This window comes from Macrobrachium rosenbergii, chromosome 10, assembly GCF_040412425.1.
Source record: "Macrobrachium rosenbergii isolate ZJJX-2024 chromosome 10, ASM4041242v1, whole genome shotgun sequence".
Taxonomy (NCBI): Eukaryota; Metazoa; Arthropoda; class Malacostraca; order Decapoda; family Palaemonidae; genus Macrobrachium; species Macrobrachium rosenbergii.
The window spans coordinates 62627207-62637206 of record NC_089750.1 but is presented as its reverse complement, the minus strand read 5'-3'; the positions used below and the strand labels follow the sequence as shown (position 1 = coordinate 62637206).

At 33.5% G+C, this 10000-nt stretch overlaps 1 protein-coding gene across 1 annotated transcript in view; it reads left to right on the top strand.

Moving 5' to 3' along the window:
• The window catches only part of LOC136842694 (adenylate cyclase type 6-like), a 776358-nt gene that overhangs the window by 104463 nt on the left and 661895 nt on the right, over positions 1 to 10000 (top strand). The gene's annotated exons all lie outside the window — the stretch shown is intronic.

Here is a 10000-nt window from a genome sequence, read left to right as displayed (position 1 = left end):
TTAATCTTCAGGGCTCATGACAGAATTCTAAATACTTGTTTTTAGAGAGTTGTTGAATTTCTGTCCTACGGTTTCTGATTTATATTCTATTTGAAAAATAGAATTTCTTGTTCAAAATTATTTGCGTAAAGCTCAGTACAATTTGATCTGAATTTTGATTTAAGTCTTTGTTGCAGTTTTACCAGTCGTATGTAAGATTCATAACACTTGGTTCTTAGCAGATCAACGAATGATTGAAGTGGTTATGTTCATTGCTTCAGAGGTTGATCAGCCACAAATGCTAGATATTGCTAGCAATATGCTCTTGTGACCATGTGTACTGATAAATTCCGAGACCTTGTATGGAAGAATGGTTATCGCCTTTCAGCTTCATTCTACCCCAAAAATCAATGCGTGAAATCTTGCTGCAGATCTTTGGAGTTGTTGTAAGCTGAAAGGAGCCAGCGGAATGGAAAAGGCAGCAGGTTGACGAAAGAATAAAGCAAGTTAAAATTTTGTGGAAATAAGTAACATTTTTGAGGCACTAGAGCCAAGCAGAAGTGGTCGCTGTGACGACTGAATCGCCCAAACGATTGAAGATAGGGATTGAAAGGGTAGGATGTTTACATTTGCCTTTGTTACTTTTCTTGCAAGTTGAAGAGAAATGACGACGTGATCTCGGAATGACTGAGAATAAAGTGAAGGTGTGGGAAGAATAAAGGCGATATCAAGCGAGAGCTTCAGTTGATAAATATAGCATGTTGCCATCATGCCACCAAACGTTCCAGTAACAAGCTGAGAGTAGGGGCATAATTTAGATGTCCCGTGTTCGTACGCGTGTGAACATGTAGTACAAGTTATAGCACCAGTATAGGAAAACGTATGGGTTATTTGGTACAGACTTTAAGACAAGATCGTTTAACGCCACCATTAGTGGAAAAAAGAATGTTTACCATCACCTGTATTGGAGAAAGTAATATTTGTTGATGGTTTAGTTGCGACATCGAGTTGCAAAGAATGACGTAGTAGTTTGATTTAAGTAACAAAACTTATAACATTATCAGCCGAGGAGATGCAGAGTAATGTAAATGTTATAATTGATCACATGGGGGTAGTCAAGGTTTTCATGTCCGTTGGTTTGTGATATATTAGAGACAAGTTTGAGACGGAAGGGTTAAGCGGATGTGGAAGAAACCCTTGACCACTGATTGGAACTGCTGAGTGAGAGACTCAACAGGTATTCAAGGAAAGGCCCGTAGGGGAGCAGTGCCGTCAGTGCACCTCACGGGGTGCTCTGTAGGCACTGCTTAAGGTTCTTTTCAGCGTCTCTTCGGCCCCTAGCTAAAACTCTTTTTATTCCTTTTAATGTACCTCCATTCATATTCATTTTCTTTCATCTTGCTATCCAATAATTGTTTCGTAGTGCAACTGCGAGGTTTTCCTCTTGTTACACCTTTCAAACCTTTCTATTCTCAATTTATGCCTTTGGCATAACTTCTATATTCCATTCCATTCAAGGAAAAGGAACAATGGCGAAAACTTTCGTCCTAGAATTTCTCCTCACGCCACCTAATGTCATCTACCTGAACCTTGAGAAGGTGCAACATCATGAGTTAGGGGCATTTGAAAATGCTTTGCGTGAAGTGTCATAGTTAACCGAGATTATTTTTATTTTTTTTTATTACTGCCAAAGGGCAGTCGCCCTTGAAAATGGCAGCATAAAGACTGAAATCTTTGGATTTCAAGTGGTAGCATGAGAGGGAGTTTGCTAATTATGGTGAATTACTTTTGTAAAAATATGAAATAGAGTACTCAATGCTTTGAAATAATCACTTTATAAATGGATAAATGGCCTTAAAACCTGGCAAACTGCGTTTCCTCAAAGCTGAAAGAAAATCCTATAATAGTGAGACATTTTCCTTCAGTGGCTCAGTCACGCTTATCCATCTTCATTGTTTTGATGCAGTTCAGTGGCTCTGGCAATCACTTGCCTAGAGCTTTTTCTGGGTCGAGGAAAAGAAAGGAAAATGAGAAGGAAAGAGATGATGGAATTAAGGGGAACAAAATTGTATATAACTGTCTGGGACATGATAGCACCTAACATTCTCTGTAACTGCTTCCCACGATTAGCTGATGAGTCAGTTCAGTTCTGGGATGAGTTATCATCTGTTGAATGCAAACCACAGATGTCCCAGTGGCCACCTGCAACGGTATGTGCTTGAGGCTGGGAAACCTACCCAGAAATCAATGCTTTGAAGCGTGGAACGTACCTGAGGCATTAAATATGTGAGTAACACTGTGGCGCAGTGGCGCCAGGGAAACACGACTCTGTGAGCGCTGCTCATTAAATAAGTAATGTTATCACGTATTTTCCGAATATATTTATGATGTTCATTGGAGTTTCTAACGGAATTAGGGGTGAGGCAAAAATGTCTAGAAAATTTAATTGTTATAAGCTTGAATTTTCACACCCATTCTCGCGTATGCTATATAATTGTGCCTAATTCATTAATTTTAATGGCCAAACAAAGGGTTTAGAGTTATTATGTAGGTTTACATTAATATTTAAATGGGGAAAATATCTAGAGTATAAATTGTATAATGAAAATTTGTAATGCCAATTAAATTCGGAAAATATTTGCTGGACAACCCTTTCCAATAAACATGAGGCCAAGTTATTTTTTGCGAAAAATGCGTACTGCAAAATCGAAACAAAATAGTATTGCACTAGTAAATCACAGGGCATATTGGAAATATAAAGTTAGATATTTTATTGCCCAAAGAAGAATTATTTGACCGTTTACACAAAAGAATTCTCACACTGATAAACGTCTTTATCGTTATGTGTGTTTAACTGTTTCCTTTCCTCTTGACTGTAAGGTCCCAAGTTCGAATCCCAGGAGAGAGAGGACGCTTTACACTCCTTTTAAATTCCAACGTGCCTCTGTTGACGTAAGTAGTGTGTGTGTGTGTGTGTGTGTAGAGAGAGAGAGTAATTGCTAATATTTTGCTATATATATATATATATATATATATATATATATATATATATATATATATATATATATATATATATATATGTATACATATATATATCATATTTGTATTGGCGACAGCGACCCTTATTAACTTATTTATACACACTTCAGTGCGCTTGTTACTACAAAGTCAAAGACCCAAATGAAGAAACTCTGACCCCGTAGCAGGATTCGAACCCGTATCCAATATGTCAGAATGAGGCAGGGAGTAGTTAAGATAAACCTCGTTCTCACATGCTTGATCTGCGTATCAAAAACATACGAAGAATGCGAGTAGGTAATTGGTTTATATTTATATATATATATATATATATATATATATATATATATATATATATATATATATATATATATATATATATATAAATATGTGTGTGTGTATGTGAGTGTGTATTATATATATGTATATATATACATACATATATACTGTGTACTTATACATATACATGTATATGTATTATGGTTGTGCATACATGTACATATACATATTTATACGTGCGCGCGCACACACACACACACACACACACACACACACACACACACACACACACACACACACACACACGATGGTACCGGCAGAAATTTCACATTTATCTGTTTAATGAAACTCCAATGCCTACACACCGTTCAGATCTGTCAAACTCATCTGACTTCTCCCGACGAGAAGAGCGGCCACCAAACCTCGTCTGAATGATCGCACACGAGTTTGCATCACCTCTCCAGGCCCCGGCCACTCCCATGTTCACGTGGGCTTTTGCAAAGCCTTGTTAAATTTTTCCTGAGAATTTAGAGTTGAACAGCCTCTTGTTTCCATTGTTTTGCCTCTCGCTCTGGGTGTATCTATACTCTCGGGATCCATTGCCAAGAACCGTTATGTAAACTCGTTTGGGGGTGCTCATACCCGAGCCAAAACAAATGTTTGGTTTTTTGCTTACGTTCAGGAAAATCAATGTTCGATTCGAGTTTCTCGCTCAGAGCTACTGTTGGGGGTCTTCGTGTTTCTCAGTTCTGATTGAATGATGTAAGTTGTTGGTTAATGAGGTGTCGTCTCTTACATGAAAACAGCCAGGTGTAGCACGAATGTTAGTGTGGGTAACGTAGCAGAAGAGTAGAAACAGTCAGTTTGTGACACTACTTAGGAATAAATATAATAACAATAGTAATGATACTTATTATTATTATTATTATTATTATTATTATTATTATTATTATTATTATTATTGTTATTGGTGCTATTTTAGTTTTTATATTACCATTATTGTTTAATATTTTATGTGATTTTAATATTAGATTTTTTATACTATTATACAAAAGGTCAAATATTATTTTCTAGTTTTACTTTTATTTAGTACTGGGAGATATTTAATATTGATCTGCAAATCGACGCGTAAAGTTTAGCCAATGTAAATTCATAAGGATTTACTTACAGTGTATTTCCAAGCGCACAAGCATGCATGGACAACAGCTTCTCACAGGTTCATACTTATCTGCGGAACAAAGCGTCCGAAACATGAGCCATTCTGTGTAAAAATTTAAAAGGATCATCAGCGGCACGTCGATATCCCTACGAGCACAGGGTGCCTTACAACATCCAGTCATGCTGCATCGATTCTGAATATATATTATATATATATATATATATATATATATATATATATATATATATATATATATATATATATTATATATATATATATATATATATATATATATATATATATATATATATATCATATATATATATATATGTGTGTGAGTGTGTAATATGTATGTATATATATGCACATACATAAACACACACACACACACACACACACACACACATATATATATATATATATATATATATATATATATATATATATATAGATATATATATGTGTGTGTCTCCATGTGTACGGCTATATATATGTCTATATAAACACATCTAGTAAGTTGAGTACGAAACAAATTTTGAAAAACCTTCATATGCACTCGGGTGTGAAGAGTAGAAGGAGCTCCTGCAGCCTTTGCCAAATGATCGTGTTAAGAATGACCCAGCGATAGGATCTTTAAGCCAGTTTATTTTTATGGCGCCGCTAATGATCCCCCGTGCTGAGAGATTATCTCTTGTTTCAGAATGCTGGGGTTTGCCATAGATGCTGTAGACATATATATATATATATATATATATATATATATATATATATATATATATATATATATATATATACAGAAAACAGATCAGACGCGCAAGGCGCTCATTCATACGATGAAGCAGATAAAGGGCAGAATACGATGCGATACGCATTTTGTTTTAATCCTACGTTTCGTGACAACATCGCCACATCTTCAGGGATTTTCTACAAAATAAAATATAATATGTTAACATAAAATACGAGCTGATTATAAAATCCAGTAGTTGAAAAAAGCTAAAACAATTTTAATGGTAAAATTACAACTCACAGACTTAAATTACATGCACACTTGATTAAAACTGAGAATATAGGTAGGTAAAAAAAAAAACTTTATAAAAACGAAACGAACATTTAAATATCTCGGCAAATTATATATAAATAAAAAGAACGCCAACACATACAATAAAAAGCTGTAGTTTTATGAGTGTATAATTTTTGCTTTTTATTGTATGTGTTGGCGTTCTTTTTATTTATATATAATTTGCCGAGATATTTAAATGTTCGTTTCGTTTTTATAAAGTTTTTTTTTTTTTTGTACCTATATTCTCAGTTTTAATCAAGTGTGCATGTAATTTAAGTCTGTGAGTTGTAATTTTACCATTAAAATTGTTTTAGCTTTTTTCAACTACTGGATTTTATAATCAGCTCGTATTTTATGGTAACATATTATATTTTATTTTGTAGAAAATCCCTGAAGATGTGGCGATGTTGTCACGAAACGTAGGATTAAAACAAAATGCGTATCGCATCGTATTCCTGCCCTTTATCTGCTTCATCGTATATATATATATATATATATATAATATATATATATATATATATATATATATATATATATATATATATATATATATATATATATGTATGTATATAATGTGCAGGTATATATATATAAGTGAACTAACAAATGTCAGTCTCATCATATCTTAGAAATTATTCCGTTCTCTAATCATTATTCATATAATATATATATATATATATATATATATATATATATATATATATGTGTGTGTGTGTGTGTGTGTGTGTGTGTGTACATAAATATGCACATACACTTTGCTTATGCAAATGATTTGGAAGACAATAGACTTGCCTTATAATGCCAAAATTGGTGAGCATGAAGAGTTTTTTTTTTCAGGTTACTCTTACTTGGTTTATACATAGTTTAAGAGTGAGATTATAATTTTTGATAAAATACTGAGAACAACATTCAGAATCCACATAAAAGCTGTAGCACAGCCAACACCAATGCCATATTTTCCGGTTTCCATATATCATAAAATAGTGAGCTTGACATTGAAAATATCCACGTGGATTATTTTCCTATATTTTCACATCCTGCGGGACATACGCAACGCACTTGTCATATATATATATATATATATATATATATATATATATATATATATATATATATATATATATATATAATTTTTTTCATTTATTTTAATTTTTCACATGATGTGTCCAGGTATCTCATTATGGTTCTGTCATATATGAAAAAAAAAAATAAAATATTATATATATACATATATACAGTATATATTTAATTATATATATATGTATATTTTTTATTTTTTTATTTTCATTTTTCATATGATGTGTCCAGGTATCTCACTGGCTCTGTCACACACACACATATATATATATATATATATATATATATATATATATATATATATATATATATATATATATATAGTATATACAATATTTTATATTTTTTATTTTCATTTTTCACATGATGTGTACAGGTATCTCACTGTGGCTCCGCGAATAAAAATTAAAAGATCGGATATTCATTTGACGGGACTCGCCGTCAATAATCCCGAAGCATTTTGCCAATATTTCCCCCGTGATGGGATGCGTGTTTGCTCTCGAAATAAAACAAAATGGAACTTGCGAATTTTCTGTTTTTTTTTTTTTTTTTTTTTTTTTGTCTCTCTCTCTCTGCTCCTATCCGTATTTGTTCTGCTTCTTGTATCATTATTTCTTTCTGGTTACTTCCCCATATTTAGTTTTTATCGTTTTCGTGATTTATGTTGATTTTTATGATATTTCTAAATAAATTTCTTTTTTAATGTTTTTATACTTTCGTTTCGTACTCTAATTTATTTTGGGTCGTGCTACGTTTTAAAGTAAACGTCCGTATCTCCTTCTACCGTGTAGGTCTGTAATATAAATAAGAAGAAGAAGAAGAAGAAGAAGAAGAAGAAGAAGAAGAAGAAGAAGAAGAAGAAGAAACAACAACAATTCTTTTCCCCTGAGAATTTGTATTTTCAAGTTTTGCCATTTAATTGGTAGAACTCTTCAACCAGTTGGCGGAAAATATACCGATGTTTCCAATTAAAATTGAGGGGGGGAAAAATGAGAGGAATCGGGCTCTGTGACGCTCTGATTCCAGACTCTCTCTCTCTCTCTCTCTCTCTCTCTCTCTCTACATATATATATATATATATATATATATATATATATATATATATATATATATATATATATATATATATATATATGTGTATATATATGTATGTATGTATGTATATATAGAGTCTCTCTCTCTCTCTCTCTCTCTCTCTCTCTCTCTCTCTCTCTCTCTCTCTCTCTCTCTCTCTCTTTTTCTACTTACACACACACACACACACACACACACACACACACACACACACACATATATATATATATATATATATATATATATATATATATATATATATATATAATATATATAATGTTATATATGCACAGAAGTTTTTTGTTAATTTGAGACAGGTACCAGTACCGCGTCGAGGTAACACGTTTTCTGAACTGGGTCGATAAAAAGGATACCTTTCAGCCCTTAAGCCTTTTTTTCCTATTTTTATTCTTGAAATTCTTGTTATTTTCATTTAAACGAAAGGGGAAAGGGAAAGACCTGCAAGAAATAATGAAAGTCAACAGTGTAAGGGATAAATTTCTACAAATATTTTTCACTTTATTTACCGAACGAATCTCACTATTTTGTTCGAAAGGAATGTATTTAATACATTCTTTATTTCCATGAATAATGCACATGTTTGGTGGAGAATAAAGCTCTTATATATAACTCTTTTTATTTATAATTCAGAATGTGAAGTTCCCTTAAAATAGAATGGTCACAAATGACGAGAGAGAGAGAGAGAGAGAGAGAGAGAGAGAGAGAGAGAGAGAGAGAGAGAGAGAGAGAGAGAGAGAGAAGTAATAACCAGATATAAATGAAATCAGAATAACATAAATATCCCCAAAGAGCGCTATGGTATCAGAAAATTATTGGTTTATACTAGTGTTCTCATAACAACAAAGATCTTCGACCATAATCCAGACAAAACCGAAAGTAATGATCCTTTGTTTTTTAAAGCTGTATGAAAGCATCATAAAACATCGAAAAATCTTTTTTCTTTTTTCAAAAAAAAATTTATACATAAAGTAGGTTAAACATTTTTGTTTTGATGGAGGACAATGCCGTCTAGACTTGGCTTTCAGTGTTTCCTTTTTCCGTTTTACCAGCCTCTCATTGAGAGAGAGAGAGAGAGAGAGAGAGAGAGAGAGAGAGAGAGAGAGAGAGAGAGAGAGAGAGAGAGAGAGAGTCTGAATGATAGCATGCCTTGTTCTGCAACCCTTCTGTGAATGAAGTAAACACGGGGAAGGAATTTTTTGTTTGCACCAAATCTCTTGTTGACTCGATGGGAAATTGAACAAGCTTGGACAGAGGGAACATGAATTATTATTATTATTATTATTATTATTATTATTATTATTATTATTATTATTATTATTATTATTATTATTGGTAGCGATGTTTGAAAGTTGTATTACTATCACTATTGTCATGAGGACAAGGAAGATAGTATGATTCTATTCTGCAGAAACTTGCTTAGGAAGTAAGTGAATAAGCTAATTTGATTTATTCCATATGGATAAGAGCCAATTTTGGGTAGTTGAGAACCACCAGTCCTGAGATCCTTGGTTTCCTTTGATAATGCACGCCTTAAGAGTCTTTACATGTAAAATATGCAAAGAAATGAAATGATTACTTAATAGATCGTTAACTGAGAAGGTCCCTCTTTGTCACTGTAGGCAATATATGCATGTAGAAATCTTTGTTCTTGACATTACTATGGTACAAAGTTAAGCCGCCTTTACGGTAAAAGTATACTCCTCTTGACAGTTCAAAACACTTAGTTATGTTTATGGAGACTATATCATCTATTAATCCCCGTAGGGGAGTATTGCCGTCAGTGCACCTCATGCGGTGCACTGTAGTCGGTACTTGAAACTCTTTGCAGCATCCCTTCGGCCCCTAGCTGCAACCCCTTTCATTCATTTTACTGTACCTTATTTCTTATTCTCTTTCTTCCATCTTACTTTCCACCCTCTGCTAACAATTTTTTCATGGTGCAGCTGCGAGGTTATCCTCCTGTTGCACCTGTCAAACCTTCTTACTGCCAATTTCAGTTTCAGCGCTGAATGACCTCATAGGTCCCAGCGCTTGGCCTTTTGGACAAAAATCTATATTCCATTCCATCATCTATTAATGTATTCTTTAAAAGATCTCTTGCTTTCAGAGGTTATGAGATTCACACACCCCAGAGAGTCGTTGACCTAATGAAGGAGTGTCGCGGGAGGTCGTTTTCTTGGGTTCCTTATTGTCTTGTGGTCGGTCTCTGTGGTTTTTAGTGTTTTCGGTGACAGAAATCTGAAAGGTGTTGGAGAACTTCTTCGTGGGACGCCATCTGTGTTGGAGAACTTGGAGTCGTCTTACTTATTTTTCAACTTGTGCCTTCTTATGTA